This window comes from Panulirus ornatus, chromosome 36 (genome assembly GCF_036320965.1).
Source record: "Panulirus ornatus isolate Po-2019 chromosome 36, ASM3632096v1, whole genome shotgun sequence".
Classification (NCBI taxonomy): domain Eukaryota; kingdom Metazoa; phylum Arthropoda; class Malacostraca; order Decapoda; family Palinuridae; genus Panulirus; species Panulirus ornatus.
Window position 1 is genome coordinate 10,763,779 of NC_092259.1, and position 24,085 is coordinate 10,787,863.

At 45.1% G+C, this 24,085-nt stretch overlaps 1 protein-coding gene across 15 annotated transcripts in view; it reads left to right on the forward strand.

Annotated features, from left to right (window-relative positions):
• LOC139760347 (cubilin-like) overlaps positions 1-24,085 on the forward strand; it is a 344,737-nt gene that overhangs the window by 202,532 nt on the left and 118,120 nt on the right. Inside the window, exon 1 of one of the 15 annotated variants that reach the window (XM_071683393.1) lies at positions 20,679-20,801. The exons of the other annotated variants lie outside the window; for them this stretch is intronic. The gene's annotated coding sequence lies outside the window, so the exon portion shown is untranslated. Of the gene's footprint in view, positions 1-20,678; positions 20,802-24,085 lie in introns of those variants that run through there. 15 annotated transcript variants of the gene reach the window in all.

Here is a 24,085-nt window from a genome sequence, read left to right on the forward strand (position 1 = left end):
CCATGATTCACGTCCAGGTGAGTCAGATAACATGATTCATGATTCACGTCCAGGTGATTCAGGTAACGCGATAAATGATTCACGTCCAGGTGATTCAGTTAATGCGATCCATGATTCACGTCCAGGTGATTCAGATAACATGATTCATGATTCACGTCCAGGTGATTCAGGTAACGCGATAAATGATTCACGTCCAGGTGATTCAGATAATGCGATCCATGATTCACGTCCAGGTGATTCAGATAACATGATCCATGATTCACGTCCAGGTGATTCAGATAACATGATCCATGATTCACGTCCAGGTGATTCAGATAACATGATCCATGATTCACGTCCAGGTGAGTCAGATAACATGATTCATGATTCACGTCCAGGTGATTCAGGTAACGCGATAAATGATTCACGTCCAGGTGATTCAGTTAATGCGATCCATGATTCACGTCCAGGTGATTCAGGTAACGCGATAAATGATTCACGTCCAGGTGATTCAGTTAATGCGATCCATGATTCACGTCCAGGTGATTCAGGTAACGCGATAAATGATTCACGTCCAGGTGATTCAGTTAATGCGATCCATGATTCACGTCCAGGTGATTCAGATAACATGATTCATGATTCACGTCCAGGTGATTCAGGTAACGCGATAAATGATTCACGTCCAGGTGATTCAGTTAATGCGATCCATGATTCACGTCCAGGTGATTCAGATAACATGATTCATGATTCACGTCCAGGTGATTCAGATAACATGATTCATGATTCACGTCCAGGTGATTCAGATAACATGATTCATGATTCACGTCCAGGTGATTCAGATAACATGATTCATGATTCACGCCCGGGTGATTCACAGTATCTCTCATGGTCCCTGTCCCCAGCGATACGTGGTGGATGGTGACGTCATGTATACCCGACACCCACGCGCGTGTCTGAGTGTGGCAACAACACGGGAGTAAACGTCTTCGTCAGGAGGAACATGGTCTGCGGGTGGCCCGCGTGGAAAGCCGCGAGAATTCTGACCCAGCGGATAACACGCCAGGGTCTTGGGTAGCCATGTTACTACACCACCACCGTGTGTCTCACCTCTGGAACAGAAGCGGAGGAACTTCCCTGGGGAAGAAAAGTACTCTCTCTCTCTCTCTCTCTCTCTCTCTCTCTCTCTCTCTCTCTCTCTCTCTCTCTCTCTCTCTCTCTCTCTCTCTCGCTGAGGATAATTATTATCTTGCTTTTTTTATCTTTTTTTTTCTTCTTTTTCCTGCCCATAATGGGTGGTATGTAATGATGGGGGAACTCCTTCGCTAATTGCCCATCTTACATCGACATTTTACTTTAGCAATTTTTTTTTTTTTTTTTTTTTTCTAATTACACGCATTTTAGGTTTTCTCCCCTTCTCACTCCGCGCCACAGGGTTCTCTCTCCCAGTCATCCTTATCGTATATTTCTCTCCCCCTCTCATCTCCATCATATAGTTCTCTCCCCCTTCCCATCCCCATCATATAGTTCTCTCCCCCTCATCCACCCCATCATATAGTTCTCTCCCCCTCATCCACCCCATCAAATAGTTCTCTCCCCCTCATCCACCCCATCATATAGTTCTCTCCCCCTCATCCACCCCATCATATAGTTCTCTCCCCCTCATCCACCCCATCATATAGTTCTCTCCCCCTCATCCACCCCATCATATAGTTCTCTCCCCCTCATCCACCCCATCATATAGTTCTCTCCCTCCCTCCGTCACCATCGTCCGCTCCCGTCCTGCAGGACTCTGGTAGGCCCCTGACTTGATATCCTCAGGCATCTCGTCCTTCAGGACATCCGTCACCCGAAGTTGTTCCTCCAGGACGTCTGTTACTTGAGGTGTCCTCCTCCCAGGACGTGCCTCACCCTCCCAGGACATGGCTTGCATAGGATACCTCATCTTCAGGACACTCCTTACCCTAGGACATCCAGGATTTGCCTCCCTTGTGAATCCTTTATCCATAAACTCCCTTCAGGTTTGGTTCATCCTCCCTGTTCGCGAGAACACCCTTCACCCCAGAGACGACTGTTGTCCTAGAACATCCTTCACCCCAGAGACGAATGTTATCCTAGAACATCCTTCACCCCAGAGACGACTGTTATCCTAGAACATCCTTCACCCCAGAGACGACTGTTATCCTAGGGTAAAGCCCTTCGTCCTTCGCCAACAGGTCTCGCACGATAGCCTACACAACCTTGGAAGTAATTAGCCTGCTGCCTGGCTGGCTGCCTGGCTGGCTGGCTGGCTGGCTGGCTGGCTGCCTGGCTAGCTGGCTGGCTGGCTGGCTGGCTGGCTGCCTGGCTGCCTGGCTAGCTGGCTTGCTAGCTGGCTGCCTGGCTAGCTGGCTTGCTAGCTGGCTTGCTAGCTGGCTAGCTGGCTTGCTAGCTGGCTGGCTGGCTGGCTGGCTGGCTGGCTGGCTGGCTGGCTGGCTCACCTCTTCTTTCGCATCCCACTTGAAAGTTTCACCCACCGTTGTAGTCATAACACCTGGTGGGAATTTCCTCGACTTTTGGGGGTTAGGGGAGGAGGGGGAATATTACGTCGCGGGAAACATCCCCTTCCCAGGAAATCCTGCTTCCTTGAAAGTCCCTTCTTACCCCCACCCCCTTTTAACCCCCTCCTCCTAGCCACTGGATCCTCCTACCCAGACAAGGCTCCCCCCCCCCTCTTTGTTGACTTACCCGCGACCCCTCACTGGTTCCTCTGAATTACTTTCCGCGAGGGGACAGAGCGAGGGGAAAGATCCTAGAATATCAATAGTGTATCCAGAATGACAAGAGGGAGGAAGAGGGAGGGCCTTCAGCGTAGCCGAGGTGCCCTTGAGGGGGGAGAGAGAGAGAGTGTGTGTGAGAGGGAGCCAATGGTCTCTGTGGTGCCCATCCTCTCTCCCTGAACCACCGCAGGGAGGGATGCTGGATTGCCTCTCCCTGGTCGATGTGACCTTGAAAGGCTTTTAGGAGTAGTGGTCGGTCGTCCCCCCCCCCTTGTGGCGTGGCCTCCTGGGCGACCTCACGAGGGCTGAGGGTCACCGGTGGTCACCGGCCTCCTCCTCCTCCTCCTCCTCCTCCTCCTCCTCCAGGAGAACTTCTGAGAGCCTCTCCGTGATTCCTCAGCTGTTGAGTCGGCTTCTGGACGAAGTCGGAGGGGGGGGGGGGGTTGTATGGGGTAGTTGTGTTCTTCTACAACTTGGTGGGTTGTTAGGGGTGCCTGTGGTAGTTAGCGCTTGTTTCTGAGGCGCCTTGAATCCAGTCTGAAGGGCCTCTTGTGTGGGTTGGGGCTCGTGTGTTTCTGGCCCTCTTGTTGATCAATCTCGGCCTTGGTCGGATTATTTGAGACGTGGTGTGATGCCTGAAGTGGGATGTCGTCTGTGGTGTGATGCCTGAAGTGGGATGTCGTCTGTGGTGTGATGCCTGAAGTGGGATGTCGTCTGTGGTGTGATGCCTGAAGTGGGATGTCGTCTGTGGTGTGATGCCTGAAGTGGGATGTCGTCCGTGGTGTGATGCCTGAAGTGGGATGTCGTCCGTGGTGTGATGCCTGAAGTGGGATGGTTGTTCGTAAAAAAAAACCTGAGAAACGTTCGTGCCTGCTCCAAACGTAGTCTCCAGAGACGTAAACATGAACAGAGCTCTTAATCCAAAGGCGAATAAAAATCTTCTTTGAGCAACATCTTAAAATCTTCGATTTATTTTTTTTTTTCTGAATAGATACCGCAAATATAGCCGTACATATGGTTGTCTAGTCTCTTTTGTTTCCTATTAAGAATTTCAGGAAAAGGTCTTCGAAGAGGTTGTTTCTCGTATCACTGTGCTTTCCAATATACTCTGTGCTACGCGAAGGGTAAAGACGCAAGGTACTCCACTACCTTTCCCGTTTAATAATATCCAATTCGGTATGAGCGAGAGATGAAATTCCTTTATCCGTTTTAATAATACGGTTACGAGAGGCTGCAGCGCGAGAGTAAGAACTTTGATAAGGTTTACATATAAATATTTTTTTTATGATACGACCACAAGAGGTTCCTATTTCCTAGAAAGAACTTTAATAAGGTCTATATTTTCTTATGTAATACGACCACAAGAGGTTTCAGTGCCCCTGTAAGAACTTTAATAAGGTTTGTATCTTTTATAAATACGGCCACAAGTTTGATCGCTCTTAAGGTTGATATCTTTGGTCATATTCTCCAAAGGCCGTACCGTCTTGCTGAAAAGGTCGTACCGTCGTGCTCAAATGGCCGTACCGTCGTGCTCAAGAAGCCGTACCGTCGTGCTGAAAAGGTCGTACCGTCGTGCTCGCGTCACTTGATAGTTCCTGCTTACGTGGTCACCATATGACCAACACCTGATTACTTCCCACCTTTAATATCAATGTTGATTCGAAGGGAAATTTTATCTGAAGATCTCAAAAGGAAAAAGGAAAAGGCAAATGATTGGTCATTATTTCCAGTGAGTAGTGAGTAGTTGGGTCGGGTCAACAGTAGTTGGGTCGGGTCAACAGTAGTTGGGTCGGGTCAACAGTAGTTGGGTCGGGTCAACAGTAGTTGGGTCGGGTCAACAGTAGTTGGGTCGGATCAACAGTAGTTGGGTCGGGTCAACAGTAGTTGGGTCGGATCAACAGTAGTTGGGTCGAGTCAGCAGTAGTTGGGTCGGGTCAACAGTAGTTGGGTCGGGTCAACAGTAGTTGGGTCGGATCAACAGTAGTTGGATCGGGTCGAGAGTAGTTGGATCGGGGTCAACAACACATCCAGAAGTCTGTTAAGCCTGCAGGAATGGCTCCTAAGTTTCAAGTTTAGCACCGGAAGTAAGAAATATGATGGCGGCTCGTTAGATAAAGTGATTTCAAAGTTTTAGAATAAATTATAACTTTATTTTTTTTTATTCGTGTTCTCAGTTGGATAACACTTAAGATATCTTTAAGTATTGTGTAATCCTCTTAATCATAAATGTCTCGGAAATCATGTTGGATCATTGCTATGATTCAGTTCTCTTTTGTGTGTCCTGGCAAGGGGGGGAGACTATTAGTGTTCGTTAATCACTATCATTACGGTAATGATCAGCATTCCATGTCCTCCTCTTGGTTGTAATTACTGAGGATGTTAATTACTGGGATTCGTAATATAACCTACAGTAATTTACATTGACTTCGACCTTCAGAAGGTCAAAGTTTGAGGTTCACAACCTAAGGTACGCCGCTGACACCGGGTCAAGGCACAGGTCACCCGGTGATGTCTTTGGAAAGGCTGACCTTCTAGAGGTCGAAGGTCAGAGTGTGAGACTGTCCACCAATTCCCAAACTACTCCAAGTACATTAGCGAAACTTGGCTAGTAATTGGATGTTCACTTTATGAAGTATTCTAAGTTACGGATCAGAGAGTAGAGTAAAAGTGTTTCATAGAGAACCCCCTCTCACTTTAGGGTGCACTTATAAATGACCGTAGTGCTTCAAGTGAACACACGGTTCACTTATGAGGAACTGCAGAAAAAGAAAACTCACAGGACAGAGCCAAATCATCTGTTATCGCACTAGGAAAAGTAATTTTGGCATTACTCAATGTGTATGGCTTCTCCGTCATAAATATACTGGTTCCCTGGGATATAGCATGTATTACGTCAGATCCAATAAATGTATAGAAAAAAAATCCTAAATTTTGATATAGTTTTTCACATAGCCTTGAGCACGACGGTGCGACCCTTGAGCATGACGTTACGACCCTTGAGCATGACGGTACTATCCTTGAGCACGACGATACGATCCTTGAGCACGACGATACGATCCTTGAGCACGACGATACGATCCTTGAGCACGACGATACGATCCTTGAGCACGACGATACGATCCTTGAGCATGACGGTACTATCCTTGAGCACGACGATACGATCCTTGAGCACGACGATACGATCCTTGAGCACGACGATAAAGCCCTTGAGCACGACGGTACGACCCTTGAGCACAACGGTACGACCCTTGAGCACAATGGTCTGGCTTTGGACAACCCTTTCTTGGTCGGGTCTGAGGTCTTACCCCCTCCGCGTCGAAGGACCCTACCACCTGACCCATTAAGGGAAGACGCAGCAGCCGGACTGGACGATACAATACGTCCATTATGGGCAAGACAGCGTCAGGCTCTCGCCCGTGCGTTGCGACCGACGCTTTCTCACAGACGCGCGCACGCATTCGCGACTTCCTGCAGGAAGAAGGTCGGGCGCATTAACATATAACCAACAGATGTTCTATCTTCCCAGCCACATCATGGGCGGGACTAACAAATGATCAAGAGATCCGACATTGCCATAATAAAAGTGGTTGGTGGGCATATTGGAGCGAGCAGGGCTGAATGACAGTTAATTTCCCGCAAGATGTGTACCCGCCAACCTCTGCCTCCGCCCAATATTTGTTTATCCAGTTTTCCCGCCATTATTTACAGCTGATAAGTTCCCGCCCAAAAAAATATGTAAATATTGAAAAAAAAAAAAAAAGAATCGTGTTTTCCCGTGGAATTTACAGATGATACGTTACCAAAGAAAGAAAAAAGTAAAAAAAAAAATTCATTGAGAGCATTGAATCTAGCTAAGTTAGCATCTAAATTTTTTTCCTTCTATTAAATGACTTTTGGTGAATGCACTGCGCTTCCTAATATAGAGATCGGAAATGACATAAATTTTGGTATAAGTTATTTTTCACAGCTTGTGGGACAGTGATTCATTCAGAGCCTGGAGTAGGTAGCAATATTGGGAGTTATTTCCACGCCGTTTCTCCAGCTGATAAGAAAAACCAATATGCAAAAAGATTTTTTTCGGCGTAGGCGATTTTGACTGTGAAATTGGATATTAATTTTTAACGCGTAAAGTGTACGACTTACAACGCCTCTCGTTATTTTTTTTTTTTTTTGTTAGATTTACATAATAATTTTAGCTGTAATTTATCATGAAAAATATGATTGAATGATATGTCTTACCAATATGACTGGTTGGAAGGTATATATTTTTTTCTTATTTTGTGCGTTTTTTTTTTTTTTTTTTTTTTAGGCTATGGTAATTTTTCAGTCTGTTCACTTAAGAGCGATTAAATGCAACTACATACGTGCATACATTATATCGGTATATTGACACATTGTGGCAATACTATAAGGTAATTATTTAAGGTGAAAGTTTGTTGAGGGAAAGAATGTGTAGCACAGAAAACGGATGGTGGACGCGAGACTAATTGCAGGCGACGTGAAGGTTGACGAAAACAAGTAAACTAGTTTGTTCCAGTTTACTTCAGTTTGCTCCAGTTTGCCTTTGTTTACTTCGCCTCGCCTTGAAGGAGATTGACCATGGCCTGATGAGGTCGTGGGGGGGGGGGGGGACAAACACAGTCACAACAAACAGTTTATTTTGACCACCGTCTTTTCTCCCAGGAAAATGTGCCAGTAATAAAATGATGTGTTGCGATGAATCCGATGTCATGAGAGTTTGCGATTGTGGGAGGGGGGTGTGTGTATCGGACAGTGCTATGAGGGGGAAGAAGATCTAAGATATGAGGAGGATTGAGTCGTTTCTGACGTCATGTTATGAGGAATAGGGTACGGTACTCGAGTGTGAGGCAGGGATTGGGGGGAGGATGCTGAGTTAGGCTGGTGGATCACAGGGAAGCATCGTGTGAGTTGGGGAAAGATATAAAAGGGATGTGGAATGAATATCGGGAAGGTTATTTGATGGATGGGATTGGGGAGAGAGAGAGAGAGAGAGAGAGAGAGAGAGAGAGAGAGGTGAGTAATATCGTCATGAATCGTGGTCACTATGATTAAGATAGGTGAGGAACGTAGGTGGGTAGTATTAAAGTAAGACGTATCGTAATCTTAGGGGTGAGGCCCTCCCTATTACTGCCTCCCAACCCTTCGTCCCATTTAAGCTTGCTAGTTCTTCATCAAAGAAGTTTTCCAGCCCCTCACTATTTTAAAGCTTCCCAACCCTTCGCCTCCCCCCCGTAAAGTTTCCCAAACTTCTCATCCCTTTAAGGCTTTCCAGACTCCCCCTCCCATTAAAGGTTCCCAATCCTTCGTCCTATAAAGCTTTCCAGTCCTTCGCACCGTAAAGCTTTCCAATGAGTCCCATAAAGCTTTCCAAGCTCTCGCTTCCTTAAAGCTTACTCTAATCAGCACCAAAAAGCTTTCCAATCTCTCTCCCTTCAAGCTTTCCAATCCCTTATAGATTCTCAGTCCCCCGCCTCTTGCAGCTTCCCCAAGCCTTCACTCTCTTAAAGCTTACCAAGCCATCGCCCCGTCTGGAGCACGACGCTACGACACCCTTGGTACGATAGCCCGGCCTTTGATCTGACCCTTGAAGGGTTAGAGGTCAGAGGTCAAGGCCATCATACCAAAGGGTCACACCGACGTGTTCAAGGGTCGTACCGTCGTGCTCGAGGGTCGTACCGTCGTGCTTAAGGGTCGTACCGTCGTGCTCGAGGGTCGTACCGTCGTGCTCATAGGACGAATTGAGTATGTTGGATTCACCACTCACATCCTATATCGGCCGCATGTTACCCTTTATATATATATATATATATATATATATATATATATATATATATATATATATATATATATATATATATATATATATATATATACCCTCACTTATATGCGATATAACAGTATATCTGAGTCTGTTGTTGTGGTCCGCGTTACCGCTAGAGGTATTGGGCTGAACCGCTAACAAAAGCGACAATGGCGGGGTTGGGGAGGAGGGGTTCTTTCACGGCGCCTCGCACAGTGGCCAGAGAGCCGTTACCACCCGACCAGCAGCCGTACAAATATTTGCACGACAATAACGCCAGGAAATCATGGTTAGTTGGGCGAGTGTCCGCCAGGTGGTGGCGGTGGGAAGAGGACCGTGGAGTTCGGTCAGCTGGTCTCCTGAGGCAGGGTTAACAGAGGGCTGTTGTCCAGCCTCCTCCACTCCAGGAGGTCTCGCGCCTCCTTGCCACCACACATGACTCTATCCTGCGGATCTGTGTACTGATCTTAGAAAAAAACAGAAATTATATTTCTATTTCTTTAATGGGATATTTTGTGTTCAAATTCTAAAGCTAATAGAAATTTGACTAAGAGTTTTGATGATGGATTCCCACTCATGTAGATCATTTCATACAGTGTCTTTATATATATATATATATATATATATATATATATATATATATATATATATATATATATATATATATATATATATATATATATATATGCCTGAGGATCTCCTTTGGGGGTCTTCTGCAGCGCTCAGGAAGCTAGCCACGTCCTCCCGCTGCGACCACATGTCACAGAGGGGGATGACGATGGATGGCATCCAGACCGCAGTCTGGAGTACTTGTAACTCTCGCATGCCTGGGGAACATGGTTTCAGATGGAATGTACGTCTGGTGGAGAACCACGGTTTAACACCGGGTCGGCCGGAAGACCAGGGTTTTTTTTTTAAGTGTGTGCCGAGTGTAGGTGTAGCTGCTTCCTGTCACGTTTGTGTACGGTTTACAGAGGAGGGAGAGGTGGTGATCTGGAAGTGTTGAGGAAGAGGTGATCTGTTTGTTATTCCACGTTGAGGTCGACAGTTGTTTATGAAGTGGTTTGCGTGGGAGGTGTACGAGCGTCGCTGTATTAGGAGGGGAATTCACTCCATAAGTCTTTGGTCTCAGTGCGTACATCATTGTGGCCTCTCCATGAGAGCGAAGGATGGTGCCTCAGGATTCGATTCAAACCCTTGTATGTTAGTTGGGATGCAATACACACACACACACACACACACACACACGCGCGCGCGCGCACACACACACACACACACACACACACACACACGTTCAGTCTCCTCCATGTCGACTTCTCTGGTCGGTAAGGTGAGGACTTCTGTCGCGACGGTTGATGCTTGAAGGAAGGAAGGTAGGAATGAAGGAAGGAATGAAGGAAAGAAGGAATGAAGGAAGGAATGAAGGAAGGAAAGAAGGAAGGACGGAAGGAAGGAAGGAATGAAGGAAGGACGGAAGGAAGGAAGGACGGAAGGAAGGAAGGAATGAAGGAAGGAAGGAATGAAGGAAGAAGTCGGGTTATATATGGTTGTGTTGAGGACGATGGTGACCGGATGTATAGCATGTTATTCATCTGGTCATGGCGCGAAGGGCGTTTTTCCCGCCCCCTCACTATGTGGACGTCACGACCTCCATGCAAGCATTGATTTTTTAAACGTCTATTTTTCTTTTTTTTTAAACAAAGCAACACATTGTTTCCTCGGTGACACTGCCATTGAGGTAAATTGTTGGTGGGTATAGAAATCGCCCACATCCCTTATTTGCCATAATTTTTTTTCATCATCTTGATTATCCATTTATTTTTGCGGAATCATTAATGACATTTTTTTTTGTGAATGGCGAATGTGTTGTTTTTTTTTATGTGTGAGTTATTGTTATTTGGTGTATTGTAATGTGCTATTGTTGTTGGGTTTTTGTTGAATGTGATGTTTTTTCGCTGTAGGTGTGTGTGTGTGTGTGTGTGTGTGTGTGTGTGTGTGTGGACAGCGGTAGACTGGTGTTGTGTGGAGGAGTTTTTAAGTTGAACAAAGGTCGACAGGTCAGGAAGAGGTGTCTCTCCCCCCCCCCCTTCCCCTCCCTGCCTCTATCCTGGAGAGAGAGAGAGAGAGAGAGAGAGAGAGAGAGAGAGAGAGAGAGAGAGAGAGAGAGAGAGAGAGAGAGAGAGAAGGGAGCCTCTGTTTCCCCCCAGCACAACTACACGTACGGAGCAGTCTGCGCGTGTCCATGTAAGTGAAGTACACGTATGACGTGCATGAGAGTGTGTTTGTTGTGTGTGTGTGGTAAGGGGGGGGGGGGGGAATAACTACCTTCTTAGCTAATCAATCAATTGATTATTTCAGAAGTCATCATTAGGTGATTTTTTTTTCCCGTCGTAAATTTGGATGTAAAATATATTTTGATTCTGCGTAGTTCGTTGTACAGGAAGGACTCTTTATCTTGCGTCAGTGATAAAGCGTCATGATAACTTAGATAAGATAATAACTAAGATAAGATAATAACTAAGATAAGATAATAACTAAGATAAGATAATAACTAAGATAAGATGATAACTAAGATAAGATAATAACTAAGATAAGATAATAACTAAGATAAGATAATAACTAAGATAAGAATTAAGATAAGATAATAACTAAGATAAGATAATAACTAAGATAAGATAATAACTAAGATAAGATAATAACTAAGATAAGATGATAACTAAGATAAGATAATAACTAAGATAAGATAATAACTAAGATAAGATAATAACTAAGATATGATAATAACTAAGATAAGATAGACGTTATCGTTTAGATATGGTGACAGACGTGGATTACAAGTTATTATCAATATAATAACCAGAGTGCTGAAGTCTACACAGTGTTTCTCATAGTTATTCCGCGATTCCTTATCTTTCGTAAACTGTAGTTTTATGGAAGAAAAAAATTAAAGAAATTTTTTTTTACGGGATATTAATTTGAGTAAGTTTTGGAGTGAGAGTTTTTTTCCCTCGGGAGTTGTAACTTCGTGTTAGAGGATATTGGAACTCATTATTTCCACAACATTTTCTCCCCCATTAGAGTTAATGAGGAAATATGTATGTCACTTCCTCTCCCACCCCCTCTCCTCCTCCTCCTGCCACCTCACCCTCTCGGGGGGCGTCGAACAGTGCCTTTGTTCGTGTGTTTGTCCGTGGTCATCAGCCGTTGCTTAGCACTGTCTGCACGCAAGATGGGAGGGGATATAGGGAACCTTACCAGACGGTGAGTGCTGTGACGAAGAGAGGTAGAACACAAGAGTCGTACAGTAAATAGACACCTTGGGAGTGTGCGTGACTGTACGTACCCCGTCGCCATGACGTGATGTGAGAAGGATCATGGAAAGGGAGGAGGCAAACAATATATACGATCACTGATGTTGATATTGCTCTCGTGGTCATAGGCTGGAACATGTTGAGGAAGATGTGCATAACGTATATATATATATATATATATATATATATATATATATATATATATATATATATATATATATATATATATATTTACCCTTAGCTGGAATATGCTGCAGCAGTCTGATCTCCTCATACTTGAAGAAGAGCCACATTAAAGTGCTGGACAAGGTCCAGTGGAATGCAACACCAAGATTGCAAAGGGAACCGAATGGAATGTGCGCTACGGAAGGAGGCTGGGAAGGGTAGGAAACCCCTCAATCTTCCCCACACTGGAAGGAAGGAGAATAAGGCCAGGCATGATAACCTGGAGGGCCATTAAGGGCGTGGATCTGGAAGTGCTCTTGATACTGGAAGGCAGTCCAGGACAAGAGGACACAGAGAGGCAAGGAGGGACGTGTACGGAGGAACGGTGGTTTAGGGGAGATTATTTCAGCATTGCAGATGTCGACTCGTGTGTGACAAGTGAAGCCAACTGGAAATACAAGCAGGCGACAAACTGGAAAAATCTGTACGACAGAAAATAATGGTGTTGGAGGGTGAGGGGTTGGATGATAAGATGAAGGGGCTCCCCCCGCGAGTGTGGATCTCCACTCTGTATCCACAAATAGGTCATGAAATATGTTATAACACACATAGGCACGTACGCGGGGGCCATGGTCTGTGTGTGTGTGTGGCATCATACGGTGCTCAAAGCCTCCTCCTCCTCCTCCTGGCTGTGACAAGTGATATCCTGTGTAACAAAACTCACGAAGGATCTCCCATTGCCCCATCATCGGAGCTTAGGTGGACCCCTTCTCTTGACGCCCGTGTTGGCAACAGGTGCCGCCGGGCCCTTCTGGCAACACTGGAGGCTCGTCTACGTCATCCGTTTGCCCATCTTACGATCAATATAAATTTCCTTGTCGAAGGGTTAACATGGCAGCCGACTTCTTTTTAATCTGAGAAAACAAATCTCCACGATCGACTTATGAAATTTGATGAAAGCGAACGTTCTTGAGTTGATGGAATGCGGATTTGTCATTGGTGAACGACTGGTCTAGAGAGTCGTTCTTTTATGGTTCGCTGGGAGGGAGCACGACTCGCCCCCTCGTAAAACGACATGGATGGCATACAACGACAGAGCCGAATGACGCGGTGATGAGGGAGTCTTTAAGTGAGGTGAACGACGGGGAACCATTGTATGGAGGGAAGATTGGGCGCGAAAAAAACGACGTTTGATCTCGAAACGACAGGAGTAGCGACAGAGACCAGACGTCAGGTAGGAGGAGGGAAACCGGTGTCAACACTGGGACGACAAACGTAGTTGGAAACGACAGAGGAAAAAGAGGATCACTGAGGAGAACACGACAGGTTGAGTTACAAATTACAGTGGAGTGACAGTGTTGATGAAATGGTTCTTATAGTCCAGCTGTAGTGGGTCCAGAAGTCTTGTGGCCCAGCTGTAGTGGGTCCAGAAGTCTTGTGGTCCAGCTGTAGTGGGTCCAGAAGTCTTGTGGTCCAGCTGTAGTGGGTCCAGAAGTCTTGTGGTCCAGCTGTAGTGGGTCCAGAAGTCTTGCGGCCCAGCTGTTGTGGGTCCAGAAGTCTTGTGGCCCAGCTGTTGTGGATCCCACAACTTTTATGGTACATTAATAGCGGGTCCAGAAGTCAATTTTCGTTGGATTGTAGTTGAACTTTTTTTTTGTTGTTTCTTGCAGTTGATCATTAACTCTAAATCAAAATTAATAGTTTTTAATCAGGCTTGCAAAGTAGTTATACTTTTATGATAGAGCAATTACATTTTTGTGAAGAACTAAAGCCGTAATTTGTTTCGTAAACAAATTATTAAGCTAATTGGTTTGATTAGATATCGGGGTCTGGTCATAAGCAGTAATTGGGGCTCTACTTCCATTCACTAAAACTCTAATGTGATGTAAGGATTTTTTCGTATATATATATATATATATATATATATATATATATATATATATATATATATATATATATATATATACACACACACACACTCACACATACTCTGCATGAACTTAAAACTTTCTGTGTATTTACGACCCAAATATCCATATAGTTGCCAGTGATTATTGACCTTATTAGCTACAGACGTTGACGTTTCAGTGCATGTGGGAAGAGCAATATATGCCTTCCACACTTCAGGGTAGCTGCGGCAACATCACGCGCGCGCGCAGGTGGGAGTGGGTGGGTGGGGGGATATATAGAATACAGCGTCGCCCAATCCATCTCAACTTTATCTTGTGTGTGCCGGCAGAGCCGTGGCGGCTAGGATTGATGTCCTATGTTTATTAATAAGACGTAAGGTCTCTCTCTCTCTCTCTCTCTCTCTCTCTCTCTCTCTCTCTCTCTCTCTCTCTCTCTCTCTCTCTCTCTCTCTCTCTCTCTCTCTCTCCCAGACGCCGGCAAGAAGGCAATTTTCTCAGCTGTATGAAAGAAAAAGTGATATTCTATAATCTCACGAGACAAGTCTTCCCGTATGGCTCAGTCTCCTCTCCACTTTAAGTCATTTTTCTTTTATTTTCTTTTTGTTTTTGGACTAGTCATTATATCTATTGGGCATCTGTTGTATATACTGTCTACACGTATGTTTGTGTGTGTGTATAATATATATATATATATATATATATATATATATATATATATATATATATATATATATATATATATATATATATATCCCTTTATAATTATATTTATTCATTTACTTATACTTGATCGCTGTTTCCCACGTCAGCGAGGTAACGCCGGGAAACAGACGAAGGAAGACCCATCCACTCATATACACCCACACATGTAATATACATAGACGCACATACACATTTACATATACATATCAACGTATCAAACTTATTCTTACATATACACAGACATATCCATATATACACATGCACATATATATATATGTAAATCTAATCAAACTGTAGATCTGGGTGGCTTGTATCATCTTCATATATGGAAAGTGTTACCCCATGACAGTTTCGAACCGTTGGTTGGAGAGTGTGTGACACAGTGTGCGAGTGGCGACCACGCCCACTGATGGTTTGAGGATGTAGTGGCGTGATCGCGTGGTAGATGTATGGTGTACATTTTGCCGTGTGTGTGTGTGTGTGTGTGTGTGTGTGTGTGTGTGGCGAGGAGGGAGAATGGTGTCGGGGTCCCTCACCCTAGCTGTTCATCCCGACCCCTTCTTTTATGACCTTCCGTAATCATATTTCGCGCATGACTTCTCCTTCCCCTCCTACCCTGTGTAAGCGAGTTCCCATTTTATTTACTCTCTGCCGTTTTCTTTTATCCGTGCACGCCTGCACGCACTCGTGCGCGCACTCTCTCGCACCCCTCTCTCTCTCTCACACACACTCTTCGGAGTTGTCTCCTTTAATTTCACTTTATGGTTCAAAACGTGTGTTGTCTGTTCTCTCCGCCTCCCTCCCCCTCTCTGTTCTTAAGCCTCTTTCTTGTCCATCTCTGTCCTTCATAACCAACCCTCGTCCCCTTTTTGTCTCATCTCTCTCTCTCTCTCTCTCTCTCTCTCTCTCTCTCTCTCTCTCTCTCTCTCTCTCTCCAGCGCCACCAAGGACCCCGGGGGATGCTACCATACACAAACCACCCCCTCCCCCCAGGCTCAGTTTTAAGGATCCCCTCCCCTCCTCCACCCCCCCCCCCCCCCCCCCAGGTAGTGTAGGAACCCCGTCTCACTACCAGCCATACTTTAGCCATATGTCTAAAAACCCTGGCAACAGTAGGCACTGCTGGGCAGCAGCTGCTGCTGCTACTGCTCCACCTTGAGGGAGGTCGCTTTGGCTCCCCGCCTAGCGCTTGGTCTTCGAAGCTTGTCTCTAAACCCCACAGCTTAATCTATGGCCAAGCTGCCTCATTGTGACTGTGTTCAGTCGTGGTTGTTTGATTTACAGTCCTCAGTGTGTGGAGGTGTGGTATGAGAGCTTGGGTACCGCAAGGTAGTGTGTGTGTGTGATATCTGGAGACGCTGGCTGGGGAATGGAGGGAGGAGGAGGAGGATAGGCAGGCGTCAGACATAAGCTGTGGAGGACTGGCGGTAGGGAGAGTGGAGAAGAGGAGGGAGGAGAGTGGAGGGGTGGAGGGGAGAAGAGGAGGGAGAGTGGAGGGAGAAGAGGAGGGAAAGTGGAGGGGTGGAGGGGAGAAGAGGAGGGAGAGTGAAGGGGAGAAGAATCTGTGTAGGGAGGGAGGGAAATGAAAGAGAAAGAGTGGGGAGAGTGAGAAAGGAAAGAGTGAGAGTTGGGAAGGTGATAAAAGGAGAGAGGAAGGGTAGAAAGAGTGGAAAGGAGAGTAGGGAGAGTGGACAGATGAACTCTTGAAATTATCGGAAGTCCTATTTTACATTTCCCATTCCAGATATAGGTTAGTGCTCGTATTGTTAAGATTTTGTTTGTATTGACTTGCATCATGTGTTCTTGATTAAAGAATCCTTCATTCTTGCGTCAGACATTCTCGCTCAGGATGAACACTCTACCTACATCCCTACATTGAAGACTCTGCTCAAAATAAACGTCCCATAACGTCCCATCTTGTTTCAGACGTAACTAAGAGTTGGCAGTTTTCGACGCTACTTTTTGAGATCCCCTCCCCCCAAAAAATGGTTCTTTTTTGTGTCCCTCTAACTTATTTATAATAGGTTTTTAGTGTGTGTTTTCTCTTTGCTGGGTGTTTTATGTAATGGTTTACAGAGATTGTAGCTTTTTCAGCACATTTACACTGTAGTGATGATTATATTTACCCCAAGAAAGTGCACCATTGCTCTGGTACTCGATATTTCTGGAGTTGTGCTTTGGGAAAAGTTGCTCCAACTTCCTGTACTCACTTTACTGTCCTTTTTGTTGATATTTGGGTAAAAGCTTGCCTTCTGGGAAAGTATGAGAGTGAATGAAGTGATATTGAATCCCTTTTACCCTTCTAATTTGTGTTCTCAGTACTGAATTGAGTAGCATAGTTCAGAATCCTTTATAGGAAATCGTTGCTTGGCATCTCCCTTACCTGATAAGTGTTCCATGATAAATTATATGTATTTCGACTTAAAGGAATTATGGGAGACTCAGCTACTTACCACCACAGATAACCAATTTACCGGGACATGACATTCTGACTAGAATTATAACAGTAGTTGGCTCAGATCATGAAGACATGAAGTATGCAACATGTAATTATTAAGCTACGTTAATATAGCCCATAATTACCGTGCTTGTTGATGAACAGGGCCTGATGATGATGATGATGATGATGGTAATAATGATAATGGTAGTAATTTAGAATTTTAGATGGAATCATATGCCAATGATTTTACCATTTAAAACAGACGTAATTGCTCCTTGTCTGTTGCTGCATGAACTGTGTTTGGCCAGTACTTGACCGTTACACTCTGATAAAAGTGCGTTGTCAGACATGTTAGATATTTTCGGTAGGTGTATAGTGGACGTCCGTGAACGACGCCAGAGCCATCTGTTGAGATGGCGGATAGCTAACGGAGTCATCGTCTGTCAGGAAGTGTCAGGAGTTTCCTATCTACCCTTCGTTCCCTGTTGGTCTTAATGTTATCGTCAGCAGTCAGTCATTGGATGATCCTCATAAGGCGACAGTGTGTCATATACCCTCATGATTATTAACCTTATTAGTATGGTAGGAAGGCACGGGGCATTAAGGATTCGAACCAGCGGCTAGGCTGGGCCAGTTCGTGCTTTTTACAATCAACAAGACTAAAACCGTTAACCCCTAAGCAAACCCATTTACCTTTAATATGTTCTCGACGCCATTTGTGAGGGCTTTGGGCGTAAGTGCTACGAATTATGTACTTTTCCTACGCGATATGTATTTTCTGTCTGTAAGTTTCGGCTGTAATGTAGCTATTCTCCATCTAGCGTGTATATATATATATATATATATATATATATATATATATATATATATATATATATATATATATATATATGATTTGGATGGGGCTGTAATTTGTTAGGGGCCCAGAGGCATTTACCTTCACCTCTGCCACATGGTCATTACAGCCCTGTGTACAATTATAGTAATTATGAAATACACAATTATGATAATGTAAACATACTCGATTCAGGGAAAAACTCTTGGGATATTTCTAGCCAGGGTTCGATGCCTGTTTTAGAACGTGGGGGACAATGATGTGAAGTGGTTTACCGATGCACGTAACCACTTGACTACCTAACAATGGGTGAGGAAACTACTTAACGGGAGTGTTACGTGTTTCTATTGGCTTAGTGAACATGGCCAATTAATGACAGCTTTACCAGTTCGTCTCTACGTGTGTGTGTGTGTGTGTGTGTGTGTGTGGAAAAAAAAGGACATAAATTTGGATTGATTTGAGACTAAGCTGAAAATTCTCCACGGGTTTCTGTCTCATTGATCGAATTGGAAAAATAATTCACCGTTTTTTGTTATCAGATTTTTCCCCAGTGTAATGAAAAAATATATTTGAGGCGAATTTGTTGCAGAGTTTACTTTGGAAATTATTAAGAAGATAACTTGGTTAATGTCGCTCAACGTAAGCTGGTTAACTTCGCTCAACGTAAGCTGGTTAATGTCGCCCAACGTAAGCTGGTTAATGTCACCCAACGTAAGCTGGTTAATGTCACCCAACGTAAGCTGGTTAATGTCGCCCAACGTAAGCTGGTTAATGTCGCCCAACGTAAGCTGGTTAATGTCGCCCAACGTAAGCTGGTTAATGTCACCCAACGTAAGCTGGTTAATGTCGCCCAACGTAAGCTGGTTAATGTCGCCCAACGTAAGCTGGTTAATGTCGCTCAACGTAAGCTGGTTAATGTCGCCCAACGTAAGCTGGTTAATGTCGCCCAACGTAAGCTGGTTAACGTCGCTCAACGTAAGCTGGTTAATGTCGCCCAACGTAAGCTGGTTAATGTCACCCAACGTAAGCTGGTTAATGTCACCCAACGTAAGCTGGTTAATGTCACCCAACGTAAGCTGGTTAATGTCGCCCAACGTAAGCTGGTTAATGTCGCCCAACGTAAGCTGGTTAACGTCGCTCAACGTAAGCTGGTTAATGTCGCCCAACGTAAGCTGGTTAACGTCGCCCAACGTAAGCTGGTTAATGTCGCTCAACGTAAGCTGGTTAATGTCGCCCAACGTAAGCTGGTGAATGTCCCTTAACATAAGCTGGTTAACGTAGCTCAACGTAAGCTGGTTAACGAAGGTTAAACCGTACGCGTGCTGCGTGTTACTCCAGCACTCGTTAAACGTCATAGATTTTCCCCTTGATATACCACTGGATACGTGTACATCGTTGAGGTTTATTGAAGAAAAAAAAAGAAGGGGGTGCGGGGGGCGGGGGGGGGTGAATACTTACACTGGGTGAGGACATGGTGTCAGGAGGGGGGGGGAGGGGGGTGCTTTTATCGGGATTAATTTCTCTGCTGTAGAGGACTGTGAACTGACGCCCGCGGTGATCGTGGGGATGGTGGTGGTGGGGCAGGGGACAAGGGAACACAGGTTCTGAAGAGCTTAGATGAAAGGACATTGTACAAGGCCCATGTGTGCCCCCGCCACAGCTCTCTCTCTCTCTCTCTCTCTCTCTCTCTCTCTCTCTCTCTCTCTCTCTCTCTCTCTCTCTCTCTCTCTCTCTCCAGCCTCTCCCTTAAACTCCTCTCACTACTCCCATTCCTCTCCCCTCCTCCCTCCCCCCACACCCTCACCACTCTCCCCACAGGCCCCTCCCTCCCTCACAGCCTCCCCAAACCACTCTCGCCCTACCCGTCTCTCTCGTCCTTTGAAACGGAAGATTAGGAGAGAGAGAGAGAGAGAGAGAGAGAGAGAGAGAGAGAGAGAGAGAGAGAGAGAGAGAGAGAGAGAGAGAGATAGCAGTTGTTCGTAAAACTGGGAAGGAACCGATGGTCCTCTGTGGTTGTCGGCGAGAGACAGACCCCCCCACCCTCCTCCTACTCCTCCTCCCTAGAGCTGCTCCTCCAGTGGAGTTGGACTCAAAACCAGCGACCGACTTTGGACGTAATTCGACGGAACGACTGATGTGTCGCTTCCTCCGCTGACGCGCGGACACCTGACGCGTGGACGCCCCGCGCCTTGTTCCGTCACGTGCTGGGGATGGGCACCAAGTGCTTTAAGTGTCACGTTACTGGTGTGTTTTGGGTATCAAGATGTACCACCACGTGCCGATGCCACGCCCAGAAATACAAGAGAACACACCATACCTTCACTACATTGGTCCTGTCACGTCGCTGGAGTCTGTAACTCCCGCCTTTACAGGAGACAATAGCATCAATTGTCTCTCACATTCTCATTTATCTGTAATCCTCCGCGCCCCTCCCCGGCATTAAGCATTGTTGCCAGTACAGCATTTGTATTTCCTTTTAATATCTTTTCCCGCAAGTGGTAACGGCTGAGTACAGACGAACGGATGCCTGGGTCATTGTGTATTCCGCCTTTCTTTGCTGTATGATTAAAAGGCTTGACCCCCTCTCTCCCCCTCCCCGGAAAACGACGCTCATTTCCCTGAGACATTAATCACTGACTGGCATCTCTCCAGGATGACGTCACGCGCGCAACAGGCGCCCTATCCTGGCCAATATGTCGCCCACAGTGTCGAGAATTTCCTCGAGGATCGCGGCGGTAATAATTACAGCTTGGGCACAGGTCTTGGCTGGCCTCCCCCTCCGTCTACCTCGTCGGAAGTTGAAGCCGTGGAATGCGATGGGTGGTGACCTCTGACCCTTGGAATATGAAGGAGACCTGACCCCTGACATTCTGAGGGATGCCGTAGGTTTGAGCTCCCTCACAACTGACCAGTTTTCCCCCTCATTGCCTTTCATATCTGTCCTCTTCCAGCTACCGGTTGCGTCTTTTGGTTGTGATGCTGAGTGGATTATATTTTCCGTCCGTCTATAGCCCAGCGTCTCGCGTGATCACGACGCTTCGAGCCTAGGCTATGGTGGTGTCGTCCGGGCCGCCATACACAGTGGTTTGTGCCATATTTCTTGAGGTACGGCCACTGTGAACACGTTAGGAGCACAGTGGACCACTGAGCATGAGCAGGTTTGTTAAGGCGAAAGTGGGGGATCTGACCAGGGGTAAATGAGACGCATTTTCTTTATGTGGTTACCACAGGATGCATAGGTTGTTCCATTTTATCATAAAACCAGGTAAATGATTTATTGAAAGTGAATTGATATAGAAGTACGAGGTTTTTAGCTTCGGTTGAAGTAAATCTGCTGAGAACAATTTTTTTTCATGTCTTATATTTGCTCTTGCATTCACGACGTCGACCCTACACTTACCTTCATTTGATGGGTCAGGAATGCAGTGTGAGAGCGTGTATGGTCTTGGAATTACCTTGAACCCCGGATATGAAAAAGTATATAAGTGTTCTCCGACGGACGGGTGGTTATATAATGATATTGACGGCTTTAAAGCGTGGCAGTCGATTGGTTTAAAGCCCACATAACCAACCAGCCAACCAACCACAAGTGTGGTGGTTGGAATCTCACGAATAAGTTGTGACTTTTTTTCAATCGGTGAACACCATCAGGTGTGTTGCTGTGCACCATCCTATTAAGGTGTGTTGCTGTGCACCATCATATTAAGGTGTGTCGCTGTGCACCATCATATTTAAGGTGTGTTGCTGTGCACCATCATATTAAGGTGTGTTGTTGTGCACCATCATATTAAGGTGTGTTGCTGTGCACCATCATATTAAGGTGTGTTGTTGTGCACCATCATATTTAAGGTGTGTTGCTGTGCACCATCATATTAAGGTGTGTTGCTGTGCACCATCATATTTAAGGTGTGTTGCTGTGCACCATCATATTAAGGTGTGTTGTTGTGCACCATCATATTAAGGTGTGTTGCTGTGCACCATCATATTAAGGTGTGCTGTTGTGCACCATCATATTTAAGGTGTGTTGCTGTGCACCATCATATTTAAGGTGTGTTGCTGTGCACCATCATATTAAGGTGTGTTGCTGTGCACCATCATATTAAGGTGTGCTGTTGTGCACCATCATATTTAAGGTGTGTTGCTGTGCACCATCATATTTAAGGTGTGTTGCTGTGCACCATCATATTAAGGTGTGTTGCTGTGCACCATCATATTAAGGTGTGCTGTTGTGCACCATCATATTTAAGGTGTGTTGCTGTGCACCATCATATTTAAGGTGTGTTGCTGTGCACCATCATATTAAGGTGTGTTGCTGTGCACCATCATCTTCAGGTGTGTTGTGCACCATCATCTTAAGGTGTGTTGTTGTGCACCATCATATTAAGGTGTGTTGTTGTGCACCATCATATTAAGGTGTGTTGCTGTGCACCATCATATTAAGGTGAGTTGTTGTGCACCATCATATTAAGGTGTGTTGCTGTGCACCATCATATTAAGGTGTGTTGTTGTGCACCATCATATTAAGGTGTGTTGCTGTGCACCATCATCTTTAGGTGTGTTGTTGTGCATCTTTTGTTCGGGAGATTACACCACAGAAAGGAATCAGGGGGTTCGGAGAAAGGATGAGCATAGCGCAAGTGGAATGTCTTTGGAGCTAGGCTGAAATGCTGCCCTTATGGCCGAGATATATATTATATATTCCGCCGTCCGCACTGATGGTATTGGCACGTGATTTTTCAGAGCCAAGACAGGGCCTTCCTCGCTAAACCTGTCGACGTGTCGCAAAAATTAATGTTTACTGGAAGCATTTTCTCACGAAGAGTCTCTTCATAGGAGACCGTTGTGCGTAAGATATGGCGCCACTTCGAAGCCAAAGTTTCAGAATCTTCACTCGCTCGTTGCACATTCCTGAGTTCCATGATCAACAATTTGCCATTTCTTTAAGTATTGATCTAGAAAGGAAAAAAGAAGACATTGCAGAGTTTCTCATAGAGTGAGCTTTTAGTTGTGTTACGGTAAGTGGAGCGTCATGTAAACGCGAAGAAAGTGGGAAACTCAAGTCAGTATATGGTATTCCATCCCTTTTTCGTACTTATATGTTTGCCCAATAAATGCTGCTGTCCTGTCTGTCAGCTTTCATGATTATTATTATTTTTTTAATTCATCACATCATCGTTCCCCGTATATTCGCCATGTTAATGCACGTACGTCAAAGTCTTGTCCGTCTTACTCATTAGCCAGTGTTTCAGACTTCCTCACTCCCTTGAGTGGACTGTTTTTTTTTTTTTTTTTTTACTACACTGCTTAACTTAGCAACCATCTGTCTCATGGAGATTGGATTAGATCCGGAGATAGTTGCACTTATGATTGCCACACGGTTTTCTTGGAAATTATAGATCCTTTTCCTGGGAAGTTTGTGAACAAATTAGTCATAAGCGGCTCTAGTTCTTATCAAAATTACATTGTTAATCTGTATTCATAGGCTGTTAGAATGCCTCAGTCCGCTTCAATTCATTTAGCACGAAAAGTTAGTGTACAACACGTTTTCCCTCACGGTTTTCGCCGGCAGCACCACTTGCTCGTGCATCCGCCACTTCATTAACAAGTCCTACTTCTCCAATTGCCAGATTCAGTAAATTTCCTGCTTCCCTTATTGCCTTCCTTGTGTGGCGTAAAAACTGTTGACCAGGGACAAGTTGAGATAGTCAGACGCTCTAACTGACAGGGAACAATATCCTGGGGAAGATGGTATTGATTACAGCTGGTGGCGCGTGCAAAAAGTTAAACATGACAATTGATTTCCTTTCCTCGTGCATTTTTTTTACGTGGATTAATTAAATGCGATATTTACCATTAAAACTATGGAAAGCAAATTAGTGTGAGAGTATTTTATCTAACTTCTCGAAAATGAGTTTCCGAAGAAAACTGTTAGTGAGGGATTTTTTCTGAATTTATCGAATGGGGAAAGTGCGGGACTTAATTCTTTTCACTTCTTGAACACGACGGTACGAACCTTGGACACGATGGGGTGACCTCTGACCTAACCTTTACGCAAGCCTATCAGTTCGGGTTCAGATAGCGGAATGGCTGGGCCTTTGCTCATAGTATACCTGTCGTATTGACCTGCCACCTGTTTCCTCCCCTTTATTTGATATTCTTTACCACA